The sequence below is a fragment of the Callorhinus ursinus genome, unplaced genomic scaffold (assembly GCF_003265705.2).
Source record: "Callorhinus ursinus isolate GAN/ISIS: 27379988/994484 unplaced genomic scaffold, GSC_fseal_2.0 scaffold25, whole genome shotgun sequence".
In the NCBI taxonomy this organism is placed as follows: domain Eukaryota; kingdom Metazoa; phylum Chordata; class Mammalia; order Carnivora; family Otariidae; genus Callorhinus; species Callorhinus ursinus.
The window spans coordinates 18,774,043-18,800,836 of record NW_027397087.1 but is presented as its reverse complement, the minus strand read 5'-3'; the positions used below and the strand labels follow the sequence as shown (position 1 = coordinate 18,800,836).

At 43.0% G+C, this 26,794-nt stretch overlaps 1 long non-coding RNA gene across 1 annotated transcript; it reads left to right on the top strand.

Annotated features, from left to right (window-relative positions):
* The first annotated feature begins 20,998 nt into the window (after positions 1 to 20,998).
* On the top strand, positions 20,999 to 25,610 carry LOC141370054 (uncharacterized). Its single transcript, XR_012373748.1, has 3 exons — positions 20,999 to 21,273; positions 21,443 to 21,531; positions 24,867 to 25,610. It is a non-coding gene; the product is annotated as an uncharacterized lncRNA (long non-coding RNA).
* The last annotated feature ends 1,184 nt before the right edge of the window (positions 25,611 to 26,794 follow it).

Sequence of the window (26,794 nt, the reverse complement as noted above, 5' to 3'; positions counted from 1 at the left end):
ATGCCTTTGGTTTCTTTTTGTTGTCTGATTGCTGTGGCTAGGACTTCACTGCTATTCAACATATATAGGATTGGAAGTCCTAGCCAGAACAATTAGGCTAGAAAAAGAAATAAAAGGCACCCAAACTGGAGTGGAAGAAGTAAAATTGTCCCTGTTTGCAGATGACATGATCTTACATGCAGAAAACCCTGAAGACTCCAACAAATGAAACCTATTAAAACTAATAAACACATTCAGTAAAGTTGTAGAATATAAAGTCAACATATAAAAATCAGCTATGTCTCTAGACACTAAAAACAAACCAACTGAAAAGGACTGAGATTAGTAAAAGAATCCCATTTAGAATAGCATCAAAAGAATAAAATACTTAGGAATAAACTAAGCCAAAGAAATGAAGGAATTATATACTGAAAACTATAAAACATTGATGAAAGAAATTAAAGACACAAATAAATGCAAAGACATTCTATGTTCATGGATAGGAGGATTTAATATTCTTTTTTTTTTTGGAAGACAATATTCTTAAAATGTCTGTATTACTCAAAGCAATCTGTGATTCAATGAATCTCTATCAAATCCTAATGGCATTTCTTTTCAGAAAGACAAAAAACAACTCTAGAAATCATGTGGAACCACAGAAGACTCTAAATAGCCAAATCAATTCTAAAAAAGAAGAGCAAAGCTGAAGGTATCACACTTCCTGATTTCAATATATGTTACAAAGCTATAGTAATTAAAATAAAATGGCACTGACATAAAAACATATGTAGACCAATGGAACAGGATAGATAGCTCAGAAATGAATCAATGTATATATGGTCTACTGATGTCTGACAAGGGTGCTAAGAATACACAATGGGTAAAGGGTAGTCTCTTGGATGAATGGCTCTGGGAAAATTATATATCCACATGCAAAAGAATGAAATTGGGCTCTTATCCTAACACCTTACAAAAAATCAGCTCAAAATAGATTAAAGACATAAATGTAAAACCGGAAACTGTAAAACTCCTAGAAGAAAACATAGGGGACATCTTCATGACTCTGGTCTTGGCAACATTTTCATGGATAAGATACCAAAAGCACAGGTAAAAGCAAAAATAGACAAGTGATACTATATCAAACTAAAAAGCCTCTGTACAGGAAAACAAAACAACAATGAAAAAGACAATCACTGGAATGAAAAGAAAACTTATGGAATGGGAGAAAATACTTGCAAACCATTTATCTGATAAGGGATTAATTTCCAAAATATATGAGGAACTGCTACAACTTAATAGTAAAACATTAAAAATGGGCTAAGGATTTAAGTAGATATTTCTCCAAAGAAGACAGACAAATGGCCAACAAGTATATGAAAAGATGCTCAATATTACTAACCATCATGTAAATCAAAACCATGAACTATCACCTTACACCTGTTAGGATGGCTATTATCTAAAAAACAAAAGAGAAGTGTTGGAAAGATTATGGAAAATTCAGACTTCTTGTACACTGTTGGTAGGGATGCAAAATGGTGCACCTGCCATGAAAAACAGTGGGAGTTCCTCAAAGAATTAAAAATAGAACTACAATATCATGTAGCAATCCCACTTCTGTGTATTTAACCCAAAGAATGAAACCAGGATCTTGAAGAGATATTTGCACTTGCAAATATTCATTGAAGCTTTATTCACAATAGCCAAGAAGAGGAAAAAATATAAATGTCCATTGACAGAAGAACGAATAAAGAAAATGTGGTATATACATACAATAGACTATTATCCAGCCATAAAAAAGAAAGGAAATCTGTGTTATGCAAAAACATGAATGAGGGGGGCGGAGCAAGATGGCAGAGGAGTAGGAGACCTGGATTTTGTCTGGTCTCAGGAATTCAGCTGGATAGGGATCAAACCATTCTGAACACCTACGAACTCAACGGGAGATCGAAGAAAAGAATAGCAACAACTCTCTGAACAGAAAAGCGACCACTTTCTGGAAGGTAGGACGTGCGGAGAAATGAATCTGAGGAGATATTCGGGAGGATAGATGGTGGGGGAGGGGGCCTCTGTTGGCCATTTCTGGCAAGCGATAGCACAAAATCGGAACTTTTAGAAGTCTGCTCCGCTGAGGGACGTCGTTCCAGTGGCTAAGCGGGGGCTGGAACCCTCGTGGGACAGTGTGGTCTCAGGACCCTCGGGGTCACAGAAAGACTTGGGGTGCCTGAGTGCAGCAGAGCTCCCAGGTATCGGAGCAGGGATGCCGGCTGCAGAGATGGAGCCGAGGCGTGGGCTTTCAGCTTGGGGTTGCCGTAAACTGTGATCTGCGCACAGTCGGGCCACTGCTCCTCCAGCAGGGACCCAACAAGCGGGAGATCCAGGGAGACTCCCCTTCCTCCCCCGGGAGGAGCGGCGCAGGAGCACAGCGCAGGGATCTGCTGGGTTTGGAGACTCCACACCAGGTCAGGTGCCAGAGATAGAAACACTCAGTCACAGGCCGGGTGAGCACGGAGTGTGGCAGAGACCAGGGAGATGGGAGTGACTGACTGCTTTTCTCTGGGGGCACACTGAGGAGTGGGGCCCCGAGTTCTCGGCTCCTCCAGGGCAGAGATTGGGAAGTCACCATTTACACCCTGGTTCTCCAAAGCTGTACCGAAAGCTTGCAGGGAACAAAAGCTCCTGAGAGCAAACCCCAGCAGATTACTTAGCCTGGACCTGGCAAGGGTGGGGCAATTCCGCCTCCGGTAAAGACATTTGGGACCCACGGCAACAGGCCCCTCCCCCAGAAGATCAGCAAGAACAGCCAACCAAGACCAAGTTTACTGATCAATGAAAACGGCAGAACTCCAGCGCTAGGGGAATACTGCACATAGAATCCATGGCTTTTTTACCATGATTCTTTAGTCTTTCAAAGTTAATTTTTTTTAATGAAAAAAATTTTTAAAGATTTTATTTATTTAATTGACAGAGGGAGAGAGAGACAGAGAGAAAGGGAACACAAGCGGGAGGAGTGGGAGAGGGAGAAGCAGGCTTCCTGCCAAGCAGGGAGCCCGATGCGGGGCTTGATCCCAGGACCCTGGGATCATGACCTGAGCTGAAGGCAGTCGCTTAACCAACTGAGCCACCCAGGCGCCCCAAAGTTAATTTTTTTAACTGTCTTTTTTTTTTGGAATTTTTCTTTTTCCCTTTTTCAACCAACATCTTATCAATCCCTTTTTTAAAAAACATTTTTATTTTTCATTTTTAGAGTCATATTCTATCCTTTCATAGTAGTTACCCTTATTTTTGGCATGTATAAGTTGTTCTCTCTTCAAAATTTTGAGATAGAGTTTCTTCTAACAGATCAAAATATACCCTAAATATCTAGTGTATGGCTTTGTTCTAGTCTATGGCTTGATCACATTCTCTCCTTTTTTTTTTTTAAATTCTCTTCTTTCTTTTTTTAAACAACTTCTTATCAATTCCTTTTATAAAATGTTTTATAATTTTCATCTTTACAGTCATATTCCATCCCTTCATCGTACCAACCCTTATTTTTGTACATATATAAGTTTTTCTTTCTTTAAAATTTTGGGAGGCACTTTCTTCTAACAGACCAAAATACACCCCAAATCTAGTGTGTGGCACTGATCTATGCACCAGCCTGATCATATCTGTTTTTTTTTTTTTTGTTTTGTTCTGTTTTTGTTTGTTTTTATCTTTATCTTTATCTTTTCTTTTCTTTTTCTTTTTTCTTTCTTTCCCTTTCTTTTCCCCCTGTTTCAGGTCTTTTCTGATTTGTTTAGAGTATATTTTCTGGGGATGTTGTTACCCTGTTAGTATTTTGTTCTCTCATTCATCTGTTCTCCTCTGGACAAAATGAAAAGATGGAAAAAATCATCTCAACAAAAAGAGGAAGAGGTAGTACTGACAGCCAGGGGCCTACTCAATACGGACATTAGTACGATGTCAGACCTAGAGTTCAGAATCATGAGTTTAAAGACACTAGCTGGGCTTGAGAAAAGCATGGAAGTTATTAGAGAAACCCTTTCTGGAGAAATAAAAGAACTAAAATCTAACCAAGTCGAAATCAAAAAGGCTATTAATGAGGTGCAATCAAAAATGGGGGTGCTAACTGCTAGGATAAATGAGGCAGAAGAGAGAATCAGTGATATAGGAGACCAAATGATGGAAAATAAAGAAGCTGAGAAAAAGAGAGATAAACAACTACTGGATCACGAGGGCAGAATCTGAGAGATAAGCAATACCATAAGATGAAACAACATTAGAATAATTGGGATTCCAGGAGAAGAAAAAAGAGAGAGAGGGCAGAAGGTATATTGGAGCAAATCATAGCAGAGAACTTCCCTAATGTGGGGAAGGAAACAGGCATCAAAATCCAGGAGGCACAGAGAACCCGTCTCGAAATCAATAAAAATAGGTCAACACCCGACATCTAATAGTAAAACTTATGAGTCTCAGAGACGAAGAGAAAATCCTGAAAGCAGCTCGGGAGAAGAGATATGTAACCTACAATGGTAGAAACATTAGATTGGCAACAGAGCTATCCACAGAGACCTGGCAGGCCAGAAAGGACTGGCATGATATATTCAGAGCACTAAACAAGAAAAATATGCAGCCAAGAATATTATATCCAGCTAGGCTGTCATTGAAAATCGAAGGAGAGATAAAAAGCTTCCAGGACAAACAAAAACTAAGGAATTTGCAAACACAAAACCGGCCCTACAAGAAATATTGAAAGGGGTCCTCTAAGCAAAGAGAGAGCCTAAAAGCAACATAGACCAGAAAGGAAGACAGACAATATACAGTAACAGTCACCTTACAGGCAATACAATGGCACTAAATTCATATCTTTCAATAGTTACCCTGAATGTAAATGGGCTAAATTGCCCCAATCAAAAGACACAGGCTATCAGATTGGATTAAGAAACAAGACTCATCGATATGCTGTCTGCAAGAGACTCATTTTAGACCCAAAGACACTCTCAGATTGAAAGTGAGGGGCTGGAAAAGAATTTACCATGCTAATGGACAATAAAAGAAAGCTGGGGTGGCAATCCTTATATCAGACAAATTAGATTTTAAACCAAAGACTGTAATAAGAGATGAGGAAGGACACTATATCCTACTTAAAGGGTCTATCCAACAAGAAGATCTAACAATTGTAAATATCTATGCCCCTAACATGGGAGCAGCCAATTATATAAGGCAATTAGTAACAAAAGCAAAGATATACATCAACAACAATACAATAATAGTGGCGGACCCCCCCTCACTGAAATGGACAGATCATCTAAGCAAAAGATCAACAAGGAAATAAAGACTTTAAATGACACACTGGACCAAATGGACTTCACAGACATATTCAGAACATTCCATCCCAAAGCAACAGAATACACATTCTTCTCTAGTGCCCATTAAACATTCTCCAGAATAGATCACATCCTAGGTCACAAATCAGGTCTCAACTGGTACAAAAAGACTGGGATTATTCCTGCATATTTTCAGACCACAGTGCTTTGAAACTAGAACTCAATCACAAGAGGAAAGTCGGAAAGAACTCAAATACATGGAGGCTAAAGAGCATCCTACTAAAGAATGAATGGGTCAACCAGGAAATTAAAGAAGAATTAAAAAAATTCATGGAAACCAATGAAAATGAAAACACAGATGGTCATAATCTTTGGGATGCAGCAAAGGCAGTCCTAAGAGGAAAGTATATAGCAATACAAGTCTTTCTCAAGAAACAAGAAAGGTCTCAAACACAACCTAACCCTAAACCTAAAGGAGCTAGAGAAAAAAACAGTAAATAAAGCCTAAACCCAGCAGAAGAAGAGAAATAATAAAGATCAGAGCAGAAATCAATGAAGTAGAAACCAAAAGAACAGTAGAACAGATCAATGAAACTAGGAGCTGGTTCTTTGAAAGAATTAACAAGATTGATAAACCCCTGGCCAGACTTATCACAAAGAAAAGAGAAATGACCCAAATCAACAAAATCATGAACGAAAGAGGAGAGATCACAACCAACACCAAAGAAATACAAACAATTATAAGAACATATTATGAGCAACTCTATGCAAGCAAATTAGATAACCTGGAAGAAATGGGTGCATTCCTAGAGATGTATCAACTACCAAAACTGAACCAGGAAGAAATAGAAAACCTGAACAGACCTATAACCACTAAGGAAATTGAAGCAGTCATCAAAAATCTCCCAAGAAACAAATGCCCAGGGCCAGATGGCTTCCCAGGGGAATTCTATCAGACATTTAAAGAAGAATTAATACCTATTCTTCTGAAACTGTTCCAAAAAAATAGAAATGGAAGGAAAACTTCCAAATTCATTTTATGAGGCCACCATTACCTTGATCCCCAAACCAGACAAAGACCCCATCAAAAAGGAGAATTACACACCAATATCCTTGATGAACATAGATGTAAAAATTCTCACCAAAATACTAGCCAATAGGATCCAACAGTACATTAAAAGGATTATTCACCACGACCAAGTGGAATTTATCCCTGGGCTGCAAGGTTGGTTCAACATCCACAAATCAATCAACATGATACAATTCATTAACAAAAGAAAGAACAAGAATCATAGGATCCTCTCAATAGATGCAGAAAAAGCATTTGACAAAGTACAGCATCCTTTCTTGATCAAAACTCTTCAGAGTATAGGGATAGAGGGTACATACCTCAGTATCATAAAAGCCATCTACGAAAAACCTACAGCGAATATCATTCTCAATGGGGAAAAACTGAGAACTTTCCCCCTAAGGTCAGGAACGCGGCAGGGATGTCCACTATCACCACTGGTATTCAACATAGTATTAGAAGTCCTAGCCACAGCAATCAGACAACAAAAAGAAATCAAAGGCATCCAAATCGGCAAAGAGGAAGTCAAACTCTCACTCTTTGCAGATGATATGATACTGTATGTGGAAAACCCAAAAGACTCCACCCCAAAACTGCTAGAACTCATACAGGAATTCAGTCAAGTAGCAGGCTATAAAATCAATGCACAGAAATCAGTGGCATTTCTATACACCAACAACAAGACAGAAGAGAGACAAATCAAGGAGTCGATCCCATTCACAATTGCACCCAAAACCATAAGATACCTAGGAATAAATTTAACCAAAGAGGCAAAGGATCTGTACTCAGAAAACTATAAAATACTCATGAAAGAAATTGAAGAAGACACAAAGAAATGGAAAAACGTTCCATGCTCATGGATTGGAAGAACAAACATTGTGAAGATGTCAATGCTACCTAGAGCAATGTACACATTCAATGCAATCCCCATCAAAATACCATCCACGTTTTTCAAAGAAATGGAACAAATAATCCTAAAATTTGTATGGAACCAGAAGAGACCCCGAATAGCCAGAGGAATATTGAAAAAGAAAAGCAAAGCTGGCGGCATCACAATTCCGGACTTCCAGCTCTATTACAAAGCTGTCATCATCAAGACAGTATGGTACTGGCACAAAAACAGACACATAGATCAATGGAACAGAATCGAGAGCCCAGAAATGGACCCTCAACTCTATGGTCAACTAATCTTTGACAAAGCAGGAAAGAATGTCCAATGGAAAAAAGACAGTCTCTTCAACAAATGGTGTTGGGAAAATTGGACAGCCACGTGCAGAAGAATGAAACTGGACCATTTCCTTACACCACACACAAAAATAGACTCCAAATGGTTGAAAGACCTAAACGTGAGACAGGAGTCCATCAAAATCCTAAAGGAGAACACAGGCAGCAACCTCTTCGACCTCAGCCGCAGCAACTTCTTCCTAGAAACATCACCAAAGGCACAGGAAGCCAGGCAAAAATGAACTATTGGGATTTCATCAAGATAAAAAGCTTTTGCACAGCAAAAGAAACAGTCCACAAAACCAAAAGACAACCGACAGAATGGGAGAAAATATTTGCAAATGACATATCAGATAAAGGGCTAGGATCCAAAATCTATAAAGAACTTATCAAACTCAACACCCAAAGAACAAATAATCCAATCAAGAAATGGGCAGAAGACATGAACAGACATTTTTCCAAAGAAGACATCCGAATGGCCAACAGACACATGAAAAAGTGCTCAACATCGCTCTGTATCAGGGAAATCCAAATCAAAACCTCAATGAGATACCACCTCACACCAGTCAGAATGACTAAAATTAACAAGTCAGGAAGCGACAGATGTTGGCGGGGATGTGGAGAAAGGGGAACCCTCCTACACTGTTGGTGGGAATGCAAGCTGGTGCAACCAATCTGGAAAACAGTATGGAGGTTCCTCAAAGAGTTGAAATTAGAGCTACCATACTATCCAGCAATTGCACTACTGGGTATTTACCCCAAAGATACAAATGTAGGGATCCGAAGGGGTACGTGCACCCCAATGTTTATAGCAGCAGTGTCCACAATAGCCAAACTGTGGAAAGAGCCAAGACGTCCATCGACAGATGAATGGATAAAGAAGATGTGGTATATATACACAATGGAATATTATGCAGCCATCAAAAGGAATGAGATCTTGCCATTTGCAATGACATGGATGGAACTGGAGGGTGTTATGCTTAGTGAAATAAGTCAATCAGAGAAAGACATGTATCATATGACCTCACTGATATGAGGAATTCTTAATCTCAGGAACAAACTGAGTGTTACTGGAGTGGTTGGGGGTGGGAGGGATGGGGTGGCTGGGTGATAGACATTGGGGAGGGTATGTGCTACGGTGAGTGCTGTGAATTGTGCAAGACTGTTGAATCACAGATCTATACTTCTGAAACAAATAACGCAACATATTTTAAGAAAAAGGAAAAAGAAGAAGATAAAAAAAAAAAAAAGAAGTGGTGAGAGTGCACATCCTTTTCCTACTCCTGATCTTAATGGAAAAGTTTTCAGTTTTTCACCATTGAGTATGATGTTAGCTATGGGACTTCTATAAATGGCCTTTATTTTGTTGAGGCAATTCCCCTCTACTCCTAGTTTGTTGAAAGTTTTTATCATAAAAGGGTGTTAAATATTATCAAATGCTTTTTCTGTATGGATTGAGATGATCATGTGATTTTTATCCTTTATTCTGTTAATGTGATATATCCCATCAATTGATTTTCATATGTTGAACCAACCTTGCATTCCAGGGATAAATCCCATCTGGTCATAGCATATGATCCTTTTAATATGTCATTGAATTCAGGTTGCTAGTATCTTGTTAAAGATTTTTACATCTATGTTTAAAAGATATCTAGTCACCAACTATCATATGTGGGGCAGGGGGTCCTCCCTCATTTCCAATAGGCAATTATCTGACACTAGGTGGGTATCCTACAATTCAAGTCAATTCTAATATCTACCCAAAGATAGCATTAGGTCCCACAGGTTAAGTATTCAGTCCTACAAAACTGCCCCCTCCAACTTCAGATGCCAGTCACAAGTCCAGGTTGTTACCTGTACTTCTGAGCAACTGATTGTAAATCAGCAGTTCCCACAACCCTCTCCTTTGGTGATATTAATTTGCTAGAGTGGCTCACAGAACTCAGAAAAACATATTACTTTCTGTGTCAGCAGTTTATTATAAAAGGATATAACTCAGGAAGCCAGATGAAGAGAAGCATAGAGTAAGGTATGGAGAAATAGTATGGAGTTTCCATGTCACTCTCCTTGAACCTCTGTGTGTTCACCAGCCCAGGAGTTCTATTAACCCTCTTTTTGGAGGTTTATGGAGGCTTATTACTAGGCATAATTAATTGAATCATTGGTCATTGGTGATTGGTTCACCCTCCAGCCCCTCTAACCTCAGTGGAGGATAGGGCATGGGACTAAAAGTTCCAACCCTCTAATCATCTGGTTAATTCTGCTGGTAGCCAGGCCCCATCCTTAGATGGGTTCCGTAAGTCACCTCATTAACATAATAAAAGATACCTGTAGAATTCTCAACACTTAGGAAATTCCAAGGGTTTCTGGAGCTCTGTGTTAGATGGGGACAAAGACCAAATATATATTTCTTATTATAAATCCCAATATCACAAAGTCCTTCAGAGATATTGGCCTATAGTTTTCTTTCCTTTGGGTTTTTTGTCTGGTTCTCATATCAGGGTAATATTGGCCTTGTAAAATGGGTTTGGAAGTGTTCCTTCCTCTTCAATTTTTTTGGAAGAGTTTGAGAAAAACTGACATTCAAAAGTTCCATTTTCTTCCTCTCCATGGCCACCACCTTAGTTTAAACCATCATCTCACCTGAAGCTGCAACGTCCTCAACTTCCACTTCTACCCATCAACCTCTATTATTCATTGCCCATGCAGCAGCCACAGGAATCTTTTAAAACATGAATTAGATCAGATCACTCTGTTAAAAATTCTTTGTTGGCTTCCCATTGCATTTGGAATACAATGCAGAGGTCTTTAACATTTTGGCCCAAAAGGCCTTTTGTGGTCCAGTCTGTGCCCAAGTTTCCAATATTGTCTTGTTTCACTGTAGCACTCAACTACTATTCTTTAACTATCAAATTAGTCCATCTTAGCAACATATATTTCAACTTTGTTGGAGTAAGCAGAAGGAAGGTGGCATACCATCTATATCACCAAACAGAATAAATGATTATCCTGATACTATCTCTGTCCTTTTTCTTTCACATCTTACATTCCCATTGCCTTATTTGTGCCTCTCAAATAAAATTTAAAAATAAATAAATAAGTAGAGGCACCTGGGTGGCTCAGTTTGTTAAGCATCCAATTCTTGATGTCAGCTCAGGTTGTATTCTCAGGGCTGTGAAATCAAGCCCTACATTGGGCTTCACGTTCAGCAGAGTCTGCTTCTCTCTCTCTCCCTCTCCCTCTGCCCCCTCACACACTCTCTCTCTCTCTCTCTCTCTGGCAAGTAAATAAATCTTTTTTTAAAAATGAATAAAAAAAAATAATCTTGAAATTGTTTAAATTTGAAATAAGTAAGCAGATACTATTGTTCTTCTTTGACCTCAACTTAAATGTAAATGTTAATGAACTTCAGTCTATAATTCATCCTGCAGAGTAATACTAAGGCAGCATCAAGTATTATCCCCATATTTCAAAAAGTCTTAAGAACTATAATGTTACATCTCTTACATTTATATTTAAAGAATCATGTTTTAAACATCTGCATCATTTTCTATCTCTGAAAATTGTGATATGATTCCAACTCAGATTATCTCTATAGAGCAAAATGGTATTTGTATTTTCACTATGGCAAATAATGTCTTGAAATATATGTTAATAAGGGACTATCACTAATTTTCTAATGTCAAAAATCTAGTTAGGGATCTTTGCTATTTCTTTTCTTTTTTAAGATTTTATTTATTTGAGAGAGAGAGAGTGAGGGAGAGAGAAAGAGAAGGAGTACGAGGAAGGTCAGAGGGGGAGGGAGAAGCAGACTCCCTGCTGAGCAGGGAGCCCGATGTGGGGTTTGATCCTGGGACTCCAGGATCCACTGAGCCACCCAGGAATCCCAGGATCTTTGATATTTCAAAACAAAACTAAAAACTCAGAAGAACATGGAATATCTTTATCAATATGATTTAAGATTTATTTTTATGTGAATGAGAAAATTTATTTATTTTTTTAAAGATTTTATTTGTTTATTTGACAGAGAGACAGCAAGAGAGGGAACACAAGCAGGGGGAGTGGGAGAGGGAGAAGCAGGCTTCCCGTGAGCAGGGAGCCCGATGTGGGGCCCGATCCCAGGACCCTGGGATCATGACCTGAGCCGAAGGCAAACACCTAATAACTGAGCCACCCAGGTGCCCCGAGAAAATTTATTTTTTATTATATGTGCTCATTTATCAATAATCACAGATTTTCCTAAGAATAAGGAGAACTAAATTACCTAGGGGAGCTGAAAATACTGATTATGCATGCCTACTTAAGGTCAACAAAAAGAATACTAAACAATGGGCTTTCACATTGCTTTTGGAGATAAATTCTTTACCCACACTAACTCATACCCAAAATTTTTTATAAAATGGAGCTGCTCCAGTTTCAGTAGGGATAAAAACCCACAGCTCCACATGTAGAGCCTCCCCTTTACCCCAGTTTTCCTAAGGAGAATCTAGAGTTTATAAGATTCCTGCTTTAAATCCTCAGGAGTTACTAAAATCTTACTTTTAGTCCTGTTGAAAATAGGATATGGATTTTTATACCACAAATTTAAGAAGCACCATATCTTGATTTTGTTTCTGACTTGAAGTATTATTTCTATTTCTATTCCTATTTAAAATTGCCTATTGTTCTTTCTCTTCTTATGTTTCACTCTGTTTTGTGTAGCATGGATCTAGGATAGTATTGCTCAATCCAATTAAACCCAATACCCACTTTATTAACAAAGATCTTGTTATGTCTCCTTCACTATCCTAAAGTAAAATTAATTAATATAATTTACTCATGTACATATTTTATAAGCCTTAAATAGCAATGTAAAGAAGAAATAAAAGTAAAGCAATTTACCATTTAAGAATATATATTTCAAAATGTGGGGCTCTTGGGTGGCTCAGTGGGTTAAGCGTCTGCTGTCAGCTCAGGTCATGATCCCAGGGTCCTGAGATCAAGCCCTCAGTTCGGCTCCCTGCTCAGTGGGGAGTCTGCTCCTCCCTCTCCCTCTGCACACAACCCCCCTTGCTCTCTCAAATAAATAAATAAAATCTCTTTAAAAAACGAATATATATTTCAAAACGTAAATGCTCAGGGGCACTTGAGTGTCTCAGTTAAGCGTCCAACTCTTGATTTTGGCTCAGGTCATGATCTCAAGGTTGTAAGATTGAGCCCCATAGCAGGATCCACACTGGGCGTGGAGCCTCCTTAAGATTCTCTTTTTCCGGGCACCTGGGTGGCTCAGTGGGTTAAGCGACTGCCTTCTGCTCAGGTCATGATCCTGGAGTCCCAGGATCGAGTCCCGCATCGGGCTCCCTGCTTGGCAGGGAGTCTGCTTCTCCCTCTGACCCTCTTCCCTCTCGTGCTGTCTGTCTCTCATTCTCTCTTTCTCAAATAAATAAATAAAATCTTAAAAAAAAAAAAGATTCTCTTTTTCCCTCTCCCTCTGCCCCTCCCCTCTCTAAAATAAAATTAAATTAAATTAATGTAAATGCTCAGAGATGAGCTCCTTGAAGACCTAATGACGTAACTGGAAGCTTACAACTATCAATAATGAATAAGTCTGTGTTAAGAAATATAAGAAATCCAAAGTCGGGGCACCTGAGTGGCTCAGGCAGTTAGGTGTCTGCCTTCTGCTCAGGTCATGATCCCAGGGTCCTGGGATGGAGCCCCGCGTCAGGCTCCCTGCTCAGTGGGGAATCTGCTTCTCCCTCTCCCTCTGCCTGCCACTCTGCCTACTGGTGCTCTCTCTTTCTCTTTCTGTCAAATAAGTAAATAAATAAAATCTTAAAAAAAAAAGAAAAAAAGAAATCCAAAGCCATTTCATATGAGAAACAGACAAATAAGAGAAAACGTATAAATAGGATAACATAGAATAAATACTAGTGTTAGGATAAGTAATAAGAAATCAAAACATACTTGCATAGCAATAGGACAAAAAGGGAAATAAGCAATATTGCTATGACAAGTTACAGGCTATCATAGTGAAGAAAATAAGGAAATATATTTTTGATTGATTAATAATGTCAATACACTCATGCCAGCATTGTCAGATTTTAGAACCTACTTTCAAAATCTGTGTAGGTTGTATCATTTAGAAATACATTCAACTGCTAGTAACGCATTTGAAATAATCTTGACTTAAATATGATAAAGGCCTATTTCTCTCTCATGAAAAAAATCCAGAGGTACACAGTTAAGGGTTGTAATGATGACTCCATGATCCTCAGGAACCAGGCTCCTTCTACTTTTCTGCCACACCATCTTTAACACATAGCTTCTACCCTCAAAAATGCCTCATGGTTGCAAGATGATCACTGCAGCTCCAACCATCAGATCTATGATCCAAACATCAGGAAAAAGTTGCAAGACCAAAGGTCAAACATCCCAGCTGATTCAGCCTCCTTTAAAGTACTTTTCTGAAAGTCTTATCATAAGACACCTGCTTACCTCTCATGGGCCAACCCTTTTCTGCAAGAGTGATCTGGAGATACAGTTGCATATCTGGGCACATTGTTACACCCAACATTATAGGAATTTCATTACTAAAGAAGAGGAGAGGAGCACCTGGATGGCTCAGTTAGTTAAGTATCTGCCTTCGGCTCAGGTCATGATCCCGGGATTGAGGCCCTGGAGCCCCCGCATCAGGCTCCCTACTCAGCAGGGAGTTTGCTTCTCTCTCTCCTTCTGCACTTGCATAAATAAATAAAATCTTAAAAAATAAAAAGAGGAGAAACTTTGGGAGAAAGAATAAAGAGATATATGTCTAAAGAGGAACTTTAAATCGGGCTCCTTGCTCAGCGGAGACCCTGCTTCGCCCTCTGCCTGCTGCTCCCCCTGCTTCTGCTCTCTCTCTCTTTGGCAAATAAATAAATAAAATTTTTTTTTAAAAAAAGTAAAATAAAATAAAGAGGAACTTTAGGAAATTTAAGATGTGGAATGCTATATAAAAAAGGGCAATGCAGGTTTTTGGGGCGCCTGGGTGGCTCAGTCGGTTAGGCATCTGCCTTCGGCTCAGGTCACGATCCCAGAGTCCTGGGATTGAGTCCCACATCGGGCTCCATGCTCAGCGGAGAGCCTGCTTCTCCCTCTCCCTCTGCCTGCCGCTCTGCCTGCTTGTGCTCTCTACCTCTCTGTCAAATAAATAAATAAAAATCTTTAAAAAAAAAAAAAAGGCTTTAAGACACTTCCAAGAAGACACTTCCAAGAAGACAGATAATAAAGATCCACTTTATTCTTCAAGGCTTTTTGAGTTGCTTTGTGTTTTGTTTGAATATGACCAGCTCCACTGTTGGTGAAGACAAGCTTCCAGTCCAGGAACAATGGTTATCCCCCCAAAACACGCAAATCAAGTTCAACAGAACACAAGATTCAAAGGCAAAGCTATGGGGCACTTACAATATTACTTACAAAATTAACCAAAAGTAATAGGAAATAGAAAAATAATCACATTTACACTCAGATAAATTTGATCCTATGATTTCTCTGTGGTTCAATTAAAAAGAATGGAGATTTGGGAAATTATTTCATGAATTTGGGCTTTATATGCACCAAGAGTAAGAGTACTAGTTTTGTCTTGGTTTACTGTTTTTGTCATTTTTATATTGGCCTTCCTGTCCCCAATCTCCTCATTCTGCCACCAGTTATTTTCCTAAGCAATAAATCAGATCATCTCATTTGCCTGCTTAAAAATTTCATTTGGGGGGCGCCTGGGTGGCTCAGTCGTTAAGCGTCTGCCTTCAGCTCAGGTCATGATCCCAGGGTCCTGGGGTCGAGCCCCACATCGGGCTCCCTGCTCGGTGGGAAGCCTACTTCTCCCTCTGCCACTCCCCCTGCTTGTGTTCCCTCTCTCACTGTGTCTCTCTCTGTCAAATAAATAAAATCTTTAAAAAAAATTTTTTTCATTTGGTTCCCTGTTGAGTAAATTACAAAATTCAAGCCCAACTTGGCAAGAGGGCCCCTCACAGGCCCCAGGTGACTTTCTTCTTGAGCTGTACACCATCATGCCTACCAGGCTGAACACTCAGACTGCCCTGCCTTAGCACAAGTTATTTCTCTTTGCTTCTGTGTCCCCCTACATCCTCATCTTCACCTGCTCATCTCTCCTCCTGAGCTTGAGGGTTTGCTTCCTTGGGTAAAGCCTTCAGTGATAAACTCCCTGCCCCAAGCAGCTACCCATCCTCTCTATTCTCACTGCTTTCTTCAGATCTCTGAAATAGCATCTAAATATCTGTCACTTCCCTCAGATCAGGAACAACAACCACTTTCTATTTCCTCTTGACTCCTTGCCTAGCAAGGTGCCTGGCACCTAGTGGGCAGTGGATGGCTGAGCAAACATTACATTTTTCAGACTGCCAATCACTTTCTATCCTGTTCCTAAGAGTTTAAAGGATAATTCACCGTAGCTTACCTCCAGCAGGCCCGTTGTCCCTCACTCAGGAGACCTAAGAAGTAGATAATGAGAGTTCTCTAAGCCCACACCAAGCATTCCCCTAGAAGGAATGGTGTCCTCAAGAACTAACACTCTGGGACACACCCTTGGGAGCCACTGGTCAAAAACATTTCCCATGGGTATCTCAAAATAAAATGTTGGGGAGGGGCACCAGGTGGCTCAGTCAGTTAAGTGTCTGCCTTCGGCTCAGGTCATGATCCCAGGGTCCTGGGATTGAGCCCTGGGGCAGGCTCCCTGCTCAGTGGGGACTCTGCTTCTGCCTCTCCCTCTTCTCTTCCCCCCCTTCTCTTTCTCTCTCTCTCTCTCTCTCTCTCTCTCTCTCTCTCGCAAATAAATAAAATCTTTTAAAAATAATAATAATAAAATAAAATGTTGGGGAAGGGGAGGAGACATGCAGAAATGTTTCCCTTTCTATTTAATGAAGCTTCACACAGTAGAAAGAAAAAATGAGAGAGGAAGACACAGAGAGCAAGGGGGTGAAAATGAGCTAGCCAGTCTCTGCTGTGTTTGTCTATACCTCCTACTGCTCTGCTACTTAGGAAGTCATCTTCAGCCAATCCCTGTCCCTGTCCCAATTAATCTTTCTGAGCCTAGCCAAAAATAAAAAGGAAAATTTGGTTTGTACAAAAAATCAAATTGATATGATTTTACTAGGATATTTATGATATCTAGATAAATATTTTGTCAATATTAATGTCTATATTACATTAGGTAGTATTTATTTTGTACTGGCAAATAGTAATTCAGGGTTTCTATTGTCTCTGCAACCGGCAACATGTAACAAGCCAATTCCATTTTCTCCTCAAACTCTTTGAGAAATATTATCAGAATAGATGGCTTATCTTTCCAATGTTTTAAGTTTAAATTGTCTGAAGCCTCTCTTCCTTTCTTCAGCTGTTTACTCTCAACGTTCAGCATCTGCAGAATCAGGCCCCAGAGTTAGATCAGCCCAGAGAGTTTCTAATTTCGTGAACTCCATTCTGGCCTGATTCCTGCCCCCTGGGATATACAAGGCTGCTTCTGGAGTCTTTCTAAACCACACACAGACCGTTGTGTAAGGACATTTCAGTGATCAGAGTTTATGACTCAGAGCTTTTAAAAGTCTAAATTCTGGTATCTGTTTTACACTGCCTCCTGGACAGGGTTTCAGCCTCCCACTTTCTCTCCACTTCATATTATAGAAACTAGATCCAAGAATTGATAAGGCAAACATTTGCGAATATTGTGTTAGATTATGATAACAGGATATTTTAGGAGAAGACAAGAATAAATAAAAGGGACAGAAAGGATGATGAATATTTGGAAGTCATTTATGAATTAACCCAATATTAATAATCTACTATATGCCACACAACTTCACATTCTCCCATTTAATCTTTAAAGTAACCCTGTGTCATAGACATTAATTATATCCACATTAAAAGAGAAAACTGAGGCTCAGAGGGGTTAAATCCCTTGCCCAAGGGTCCCACTGCTAGTGAATATCACAGGATTTGAACTTCGATCATTTGACTCCTAGTTCAGAATTCTTTTCACTGCACCACTCTGTAGAAAAGACTAGTACATTCACACACAAATTAATGGTTTGAAATTTGTTATCCATGTCTATGATCCACCTTTTAATGTAAGTCTTACTAAAATAGGTTTTTACTGTAGTACAATCTCAAAAGATTACCTTGTCTGGAAAAATAAAATTGAGACGCTGTTCCTATTCTTAGGATCATCTCACTTAAGAAACAACTGAGAAAGGTGGAATCTGTAGAGACTTGATACTATTCCCAGGATCCTTTACAAACAGGAATAAACCTCTATCTAATGGAGACTACTCAATGCCCCCCTCCTTTGGACTAAATGGGGCCCTTTTACCGAGGAAGCTGCTAATATGGCATCAAGCTATTAATGGGAAAAGCATTTACTTTAGATTAAGAACAGTGTAAAGTAGAGTGGGGGCCCACTATGACTGGCTATTAGGGATGTTAATTAAATATTTATAATGTCTAAATTAGCATAGTGAAAGCTCAATTCATCAATTTGTTCTGGTCTGTTTGTAAGGGGAAAAAAATAACTCCAAATGCCCCTGAAGAAAGATGCTATGTGAGTCAATATGAAGATGACTGAACAATTTATTATGATTGTGGTAAACTTTTTATTTTGATTTTATTTAAAGGTACTTGTTGCAGCACCTTACCTTAAAGACCATTTACCACAGTCAATATACTGTAGGGCCATGCATTATTCATTGCTAACCAATGAAAAATTTGCTAAGGTGCTTCAGTGCTGAATGTCTGATTGATTAATTGATTTCTTGATAGTTACTTCCAAAAAGTAGGGGCTAGGGTTTAATGTTGAGAAGTGGGACTGGAAGCCAGAACCCCTGGGTCCCTCCTCCATTACTAACAAGCCTGCTGAAGGATCTAGTTTTCCAAGCTTTGAAATGATATCTTGCTAATAGAGTTGTTTTCAGGCTTCATGGTTAATAATTGAGAGGAATAGTTGGATCTTCCACTGAAAATGGCTAAGTATGTGGCTGCTTTTCCTTCTGTCTAGTGTCAGGAAGCCAATAATATTAACACCTAAATGCCCACAGCCTGTGAATGCTTAATGAATGTATTTTCTGAATTCCATTAGTTTTAAAAAAATGTTTTTGGCTTCATTTTATTAAGGGGAAGTCCCAAAAGGGAAAGACCAACTGTCCAACCTATTTTCAACTGTAGATGAGACTGACTGCAATGGAGACTTTTCATCACCAACACTTTAAATGGAGTTGTCTGTAGCTGTCTAAAGCTCATCACCATTCACACGTTTGGATAAACATAATTACGGGAGAAAAGTCTGCAGTAAAAACTCCACTACACTAGACCAGTGGTTTCATGATCACACTTAATGAATTCACCCAAAACTAAAAATTAAAAAATAAAACTTTATGAAGTCGTTTTAGTTTGTTTTGGCTATGAGAAACTGTTTTTCCTTCTATCTTGTAGATTTTGTTCTCCTATAGAGAAGCGACCAGAAATACAGTTTGACCCCTCTTTATATGGGTATGTCTGATCCCTCTTTCTTTCCTCCTTCAGACAAGCTGGCCTTCCCTAGAGGGAGAGCTGGCGTGAAAGGGTTAAAGATTCTCTGGTCAAAATGACCCAACAGAAGGAGCCCGGCCCAGAGCTGAAATCTAAGTGCTAATGACCGCTGCCCTTCACCCCGCTGCTGTCCACCGGCCGGACCTGCGGCCGGGCGGGGGCCAGGGCTGAGAGAGGGCACAATGTTCTGCATTTAACATTTGAACTTCTCCTATGCGAGGCAGCAGGCCGTTTTGTCCTGGGGTCGCTGACCCTGGCTCCCCCATCAGCTGCCCTGAAACCTTAATTGAATGACAGATGGTCATCTTCGAGGTCGCCAGAAGCTGCGCGCTGCCAGCCGCGCGGGGGCTGCGGCCCCAGGCCCCAGCGGTCCTGCCCCGACTCTGCCAGCAAGGGGCGGGCGGCAGAGGCAGCAGGCGCCCTGCAGAACATACCCGGCCCACGGGTACGGCGGGGTCGGTGGGCCATGCCGCCCTCCCGGAGGAAACCAAGGTCTCAGTGGCCGCGTGGGGGGAAATCGCCCGATCCTAGTGCACCTGCCAGCCTCCAGGCCGAGCGTCCACGCTAGGCCTACAGCAGGGCGTTCCCCCCGGCAGACGGAAGCCTGACCCAGCTTCGGGCCCTGGGAAGCGACCACGGAGGGACAAAACCGTCTTCCATGCGGGAAGGCCCAGGGTCCAACATCCTCCGGGCCCAAAGCGTCGAGGTCTGGAGCCTGTGAGGCCTAAGGTCAACAAGCCAGCGTCCAAGCGCAGGGCGCTCATCTCTAGGCCCGGCCCGCCCTCCAGGGCCCGCAAGGAGCCCGGGAAAAGGCCGGATCCCGCGCCTCCATCCCTGCCGCACGCGGCCTGCCCTGAGCAGCCAGGAGCGCCTTCGCGCTAGCGCTGCTCCTAGCAGGAAACCACTCGAGCCTCGCGGTCCCTGCGGGCCCCCAGCCTCCCGGGCTAATACCTGCGCGCTGGAATCTCAAAACCACCCCACTGCAGGGAGCTTTCAGGGCTCTAGGGTAAAAGATGGGCGCCCAGAAAGGCGCCCGGAGGCACTACGTCTAGCCGCGCTGCCTCAGCAGCCTGCCCGCGCCCTAGTGTCCTTTTTTTTTTTTTTTTTAAATAAAAGCTGCGAGTCCTACAATTACTGGGATTACAGTGAGCGGGTATTGATCTGCAGCCGGCATTGTAGGATCAAGCAGGCGGGCGGAGGCAGACATCTCCGCCCCCAACCCTCGCCGCCACCTAGTTCTGCAAAGCGCTAAAAAAACCGTTTCTAAATGTTTGATTTCAGACGCACCATCAACACCTGCTGCAAAAGAATGACCCTCCCCCCTTCTCCTACCCGCCGGAGCGGCCACACCTCCTCCCCTCCACCCGTGGGCTTCCCAGGCCAGAGCCAGCTACGCCGCCACCTTCAGCCCTTTTTTTCCCTTTTTTTAATTACTGAGGGGAAATATACACATAAGCAAAAAAAAAAAAAAAAAAGCATCCCCGGCAGGCGCGAGAGAGGGGGTGGTGAGGAGGCCAGCGAAGGCGGTTAATGCAACCCTAATGCACAGATAGCTGACATCAACTTCCGTCAGGCAGCTCCTGAAGATCGAACCTTTCGATTGTAACTGGGACAATTTGCATAGTGATTCCCTTTCAGAGCTTTCCCGGGTCCATAGCAAGCCCAGGCAGCTATTCAAATGCAAGTTGCAACCCCAAATGCAAGGCTGGCCTGACCAAAAAGGGCCATCCGGCTGCTGGGAGAAGCGAGACCCGTGCTCTGGTTCTGATCCTTCTCTGTTCTTCCTTTTTCTTTCTCTTCTCCGGTTCCTGATTTAGCTGGGAGCTGTTTATTTATGGCTGCAAATGTGTGTGTGCGAGGGAGAGGGAGAATTGATCTTTGCCTGGATTTAAAGATGGAGCCGAAGGCGCTGGAGGGAATTTGGGTTTGTGCGTCTGGCTCAGACCCTGCGCGCCAAAGGGGGCCGCTTGGCACCGAGCCCGAGGTCTTTCTTTCTTGCACCCCTCACCTCGCGACCCTGCAGGAATCCGCGGGCCCAGGAGCGGCCTGGCTGACCCACCTGCCCCGGGCCGGGCTGTCGAGAAAGGCTTCATGGAGGGGGCCAACCCGCCCCCGTCTTTAAAATGAGCACAATAAAAGGTATCACCTGCGACATGTGCGGATTATTTTTTTCTGTGTTCATTGACGCGGGAGTGGGGTGGGGCTGGGGGAGGAGGGAATTAGGGGGCCTGAAATTAGGCTCCCCAGTTTCCCGGTTTCTTTCACATTTGAAATTATGCAGATTGACTCTCGTTTCCCTCCCTCCTAGGGGGCAAATCCTCCAACGCGAACCTGATCGCTTGTCACAGAAGCAACTTGCCATGAAATCCGCTAATGCGCCGCGACTCGCCCACCGGGGTAAGCCAGTCTCACAGGCGCGTGCGGGGGGAGGGGGGCTGTGTAGGCTGGGGCAGGGGCTCCAGGGGCCCGGCCATACCGGTCCTCTGCTGAGCTTGTAGCCACACAAACAGGGTGAGAGCCGAGGGCGGAGGGCAGAAGCCGCGTCACGGCCCGGGAGCCAAGCGGGGGCGCCCCCCTCCTGCCTGCCCTCCCAGCCACTGCCGCTAACGGGTCCTCCTGGAGAGTTTAAAGTAGCAAATGAGGGCTGGGAGGAGGCCTCCCAAGCAGGGTGTAAATATCCCGGCGTGCCCAGCAGGGTGGCCGGTACGCGAGTGCGTGTCTGCGGTTGTGCGCGGTTCTCCTGCGAAGCAGCGAACGGCTGCAGAACCGCACCTGCATTGGTGTGCCTTATGGAACGGCAGTCAGCGGAATTCACATACCGGGGGCAGATCCCCCGAATGGTACTTGTCTACACTCCCCAAGACTGCTTCCCGCTTTCTGAATCTCTCAGGTTGCTCGGTTGTCTCTCCAAATCCAGTCCAAATCTGCTAAAGATGATCACAGGCCACTGTTCTTGCAGCACTGACCATTATCTCGGTGGCAGAACCGGCGCCTCTGGTCAGAGAGCAAAAAGCGGCAGCTAAATTTGTCTTTTCCCTCTTTCGCTTTCTTTCTCTCTCTCTCTTTCTCTCTTTTTTTTTTTAAGTGATGAGAAACTGTAGGCTTCTTAAACCCACAGAGGCAGCCAAAAACACATTTGCCCATGTTCTTGCTTATATTGGTTCTGCTGCAGGAAGCTGTCTGCCCATGAGCTTTTTCGTTGTAATTGTTTTATGCAGAGCACTTGGGATATTTTTCTCATTTTTTAAGTCTTTGTATCTTAAAAAATATAGAGAATGCTTTCCTGATCGTTTCACAATAGGTTTCTTAAAGACCAGATATGTAGGGGGAGTGTTTGCGATTGAATGGTGAAAAAAGCAGACTGGAAGGTACAAATAAACCCAGAGCAAATTGAAAACAAATTGAACAGATGAAATGATTATGAAAGAAGATGAGGAAATTAGTCTGGAAAGAGCAAGTTTAAGGTCTAAAGTGTCCAGATTTAATGACCATAGGTAACAAATCGAGAAGAATTAAATCTATGCCTTTGCTTGTGTATGCACAACCAAAGAACACAGGTCCTCCTGGATATCTTGGTCAAGTGCACATTTATTTTGAGGCATTTCAAAGGACAGTTCAGTTTTGGGATGCTTTCCTACTTTTTCAGCAAACTACAGCCGGTTAGGTGACCTTTAGTTCTGATGGAAAACAATTTAAAATTTATTTCTGGCTATAGGAAAAAAAGGGAAAATTTTAATGCCCTGATAGTTAATAAATTACAGGTTTCTAAGGGGTTAATTTGATATAAATAACCTACTCTTCTGTGAGCACAGGGGGAGTAAGGTAGAGGCCTTGGCTACAAGAAATCTCTGTCTGGTGGTGATGGGGCTTTTGGTGTCTGAGGGGAGTGTGAGGAGGCTCTGAACCTAGCTTTGGGTTTGTTGCATCCCTCTCCCTCTCTTAAAACAGTAACTCAAGATGTAAGTAAAAGTGTTTTCATTTTTTATTGATCCTGCTAACATCTTTCATTATCCAGCATGTAGCCACAGCAAATTATTGCTCATTTGATACCGAGAATTCTATTGACCATCACTTTCATTGGAGAGAGAATTCTAACTACTCCGCTGCTTTATAGTCAGTCAAAGCTAAGGCTGAGGACGTTCCTCTGCTAAAACTGAAGTAAATTGAGCCCTCTGCCTCCAGGAATTGATGGAGATGTGTTCATTACATTGGGCCACGTGAACATGCATAGAAATCTGCTTTTTACTCTGCCGACCTTGCCCCTATTCATGCAAAAGGTCGGCCCCTTTGGAACAGATCTGCCGACTTGGAGAGCTAGGCATTCGTTTGCCTCTCCTGGATCCCTTCTGGCAACTTCTTTCCATCTCTGACCAGGGTTGGGGCTATGGAAATGATGCATTGGAAGCCTGCTCCTCTTGTCGATCCTGTGCTCAAAACCAGCCCAGTTTGGACACCTACAGAAATCTTTAAACCTCCCCCATCCCCACCAAAAAAAAAAAAGCCTCCTAAAAATATCCGGATGAGCCGGATGAGTGAGTGACTTTATGTCTGGATATGATTTCCTAAATTAAACTGACCCACATACACACCAAGACCCCACCTCATCGGAGAGGGCTAAGTAAGGAGGTGGGAGCTCCTAGATCTCTTTTACGGTTGGCAATGGGCGTCCAGAAGAGAATGACAGGCCAGGAAAATCCTGTGCTTACGCCAGCATTGGTGCAAGTGGAAGCTTGAGCCTAGCGAAGGTCTGACCTTTGACCCTCAAACCCGCAGCTCTGGGGCTCTCAAGGCTGGAGACGAAGGCCAGTCGGGAAAAGAGGTTAGAGAAGGACCCGGAAAGGAAAGGCGAGGCCGAGTTTGTTGGTAGCCGAATCTGCCTTGACACAGGAAGGAGCTGGAGCTACCCCACAGCAGCGGCCACGCGACGCCCCAACTCCTGTCTGTCCGCCTTCCTCCTCCTCAAGGCGGCTCCTCAGACCCTGCCTGGTCAGGACCCACGCGCCCTCCCTCTTCCCTTTGGACGTCTCCGGGAAAGGTGCCGGACTCAAGGGTGCGCTGGCCTTGCGGGACAGGGGCAGAATGCGACATCGAGCCCGACACCGGGAGAAGGCTGAGCTGGTAGGGCTCGACCACTGCTAGCCCGGTATCCGCGCCCAGCCGGGCCTGTCAGATTTCCAAGTAACGCGCAATCCACGCCGGCTTCACCTTAAGCCCTCGACCCCAAGAAGAGGCCTGAAGACCTTGGAGAAGCCACGTCCCTGGGACTCCGTAGAAGAGATGGTTAGGTTGGATTTCATTTCCGCAACATCTAGGAGATAAGTCCTCTCGGTTCCAGAACAAAAGGAGAGGCAATTAACAACTTTAACAAACGCATCCGCGGCGTGCGCAACGAGTGAAACAGCGCCAGCTCCAAATCGGAAGGCGCATGGGGCTCTAAGGGACCTTGCTTGGTAGTTATTTTCCTAATGGTGCTAAGTGCCCGTGAAGCTATTCACATTCTCTCGCAGGCCGCGCTCCATGAACCCTAGCGCGGTTGGAAGCCACTTTGTTCTAGAACAAGGCAGTGAACGAGTGGGAGCGTGCTCTGGGCACGCTGGTCTCTGACCCAAGAGCAGCAGCTGAGAGATGAGAGTAGATTCTAACTCGGCTACGGGGGATGAGGGGCTGGGGGAGGGAAGTTTACCCCGAGACTCACGTAGTGGATTTTTTTTTTATTTTTGTTTTTAACATAGATAAATAACCCCCCTGGCGTTGGTGTAACCAACGCGCGCCCAATAGAGTCGTGTTCCTCGAATGCGCGCACCGCACCGCCCGCAACACTTGGAGAATCCAGCCTACAGAGATTTCCGAAACCCCATTTTCCTGATTGCAGCCCTGCCTCCGGAAACCCACGAGCCTTCGGGGGAAGGGAGCCTGATCCCGGCCAAGCAGAGGGTCAGGCACACACACGCAGGGAGCATACACGCACACAGGACCGGAGGCTCTGCTTCCTGGGATGGAAGATCCAGGGTGGCTGGATGGGGATCTGGGAGGCTGTGACTGAGCGAAGGCTCTGGCGCTACCAGAATGGTGCAACCTCTAAAGCAGAGTGCATCTTTAGAGTTAATTAAGGGAACAAGACCTGGGACCTGGGTTTGAGTTAAACAAGTTGGGGCAAGGGACACTTGGCCCAGCATTTCTTTGGAATGAAGCGGAACTGAGAACTGAGGAAGCTGGATGGGCATTGCTGCAAACTAGAGATAGGAAATATATTAACCTTGCACACGCAGCAGCACACATCTCCTCTGAAAGACGAGCTCATCCCTGAGCAGGGGGTCTCTGGCACCCGCACTGAGCCTCACAACTACCCTTTCAGCCTCCTCCAGGTTTTGTCAGGCAAATGAAATGAGCAGAACTCCATAGTAAATTATTTTGTTCAGCCCTCTGTCTTTTTATGAAAATAAAAGCCAACACTTTGTCATTTTTAATCATATAAGCAGACAATAAACCTAATTTCGATATTGATTTTTTTCCAGAATCAAGTGATTTTGTGCAGTGTCTGTTTTGTTTCCTTTCCAAGGAATGGCCGCTTGCTGGTAGATTGTGCGGATATAATGCTGAATCTACCCGAAGCCCGGAGATTATCTGAAACATGCAGTTGATTGTGGACTTTGAAGCCCGATATCTGAGAAGCACCTCTTCCTGGATGGCAGGAAGTTTGGTTTTTGTCTAATTATCTAGATAATGGTTTCAACTGGGCTACGCCTAGAGCCCTAGGATAGATTTAAGGCTCTTGGCTGGTGCTTTTAGGAATTTTGGCCTCCGAGATTCACTTTGTTTAATTTTTTTCCCAAAATAAAGTCAAATAAATAAAAGTAAAAACAACAACCCAAGATTCTTGCTAATGTCAGGGGCCCAGATGGCACCGTGAGGAGCAGTAGCAAAGGGAACACATTCTCCCTGTTTGCGAAATTCCAAGCCTGGGAAAGAGGTGCCACCAGAGCCGGCTGGACATGGGCCACTGCAAAGGCTCAGCGGAAAGTGTCAGGGGATGCCAGTTACAGCAAAAGGGCCTAGAGAGTGTTCCCTCTGAATTCTGGAGCTCACTTGCCTTTTTCCTTTTTCGAAAACAAGATGTCAGTGCAGAATAGAGTTGGCACCTTTTGTTGGAAAGTCTGGAGGTGCAGAGAGGTGGGCCAGGCCTCCACCTAACTATAGAAGGAGAAGGAGGAAGGAAATGAGGGAAGAAAGCTGCAAAGAAGAAAACAGTAAGAAGTGGAGAGGGAAGAAAAAAGAAAAGCAAGGGAGGAGAAAATTAAAAAGGAGAGGTGGAGAGGAAAGAACAGAAGAAGGAAGAGGGGAAAGAAAGAAGTAAACGAAAGGAAATGGAGAAGTGAAAAAGGACAGGAAGGAAGGAAAAGAGGAAAAACAAAATTTAGAAGAACTAACAAAGAAAAAAATACAAAATTACCCCATCCTTCAGAGGGAAACTATAATTGACCTGGAACACTTACTCAGCTCCAGGCGGCTCCTACTCCCTCCTGAAATGGAGAACAAATGACAGTCCCAAGCATAAATTAAAAGCCCCCCAACTTCCTACTCCAATCCAAAAGACTAACCTCAGGACCGCGATGTCAGGGGGCACCCACCCACTACCCTAGCATTTTCCGCTATAAGGAGG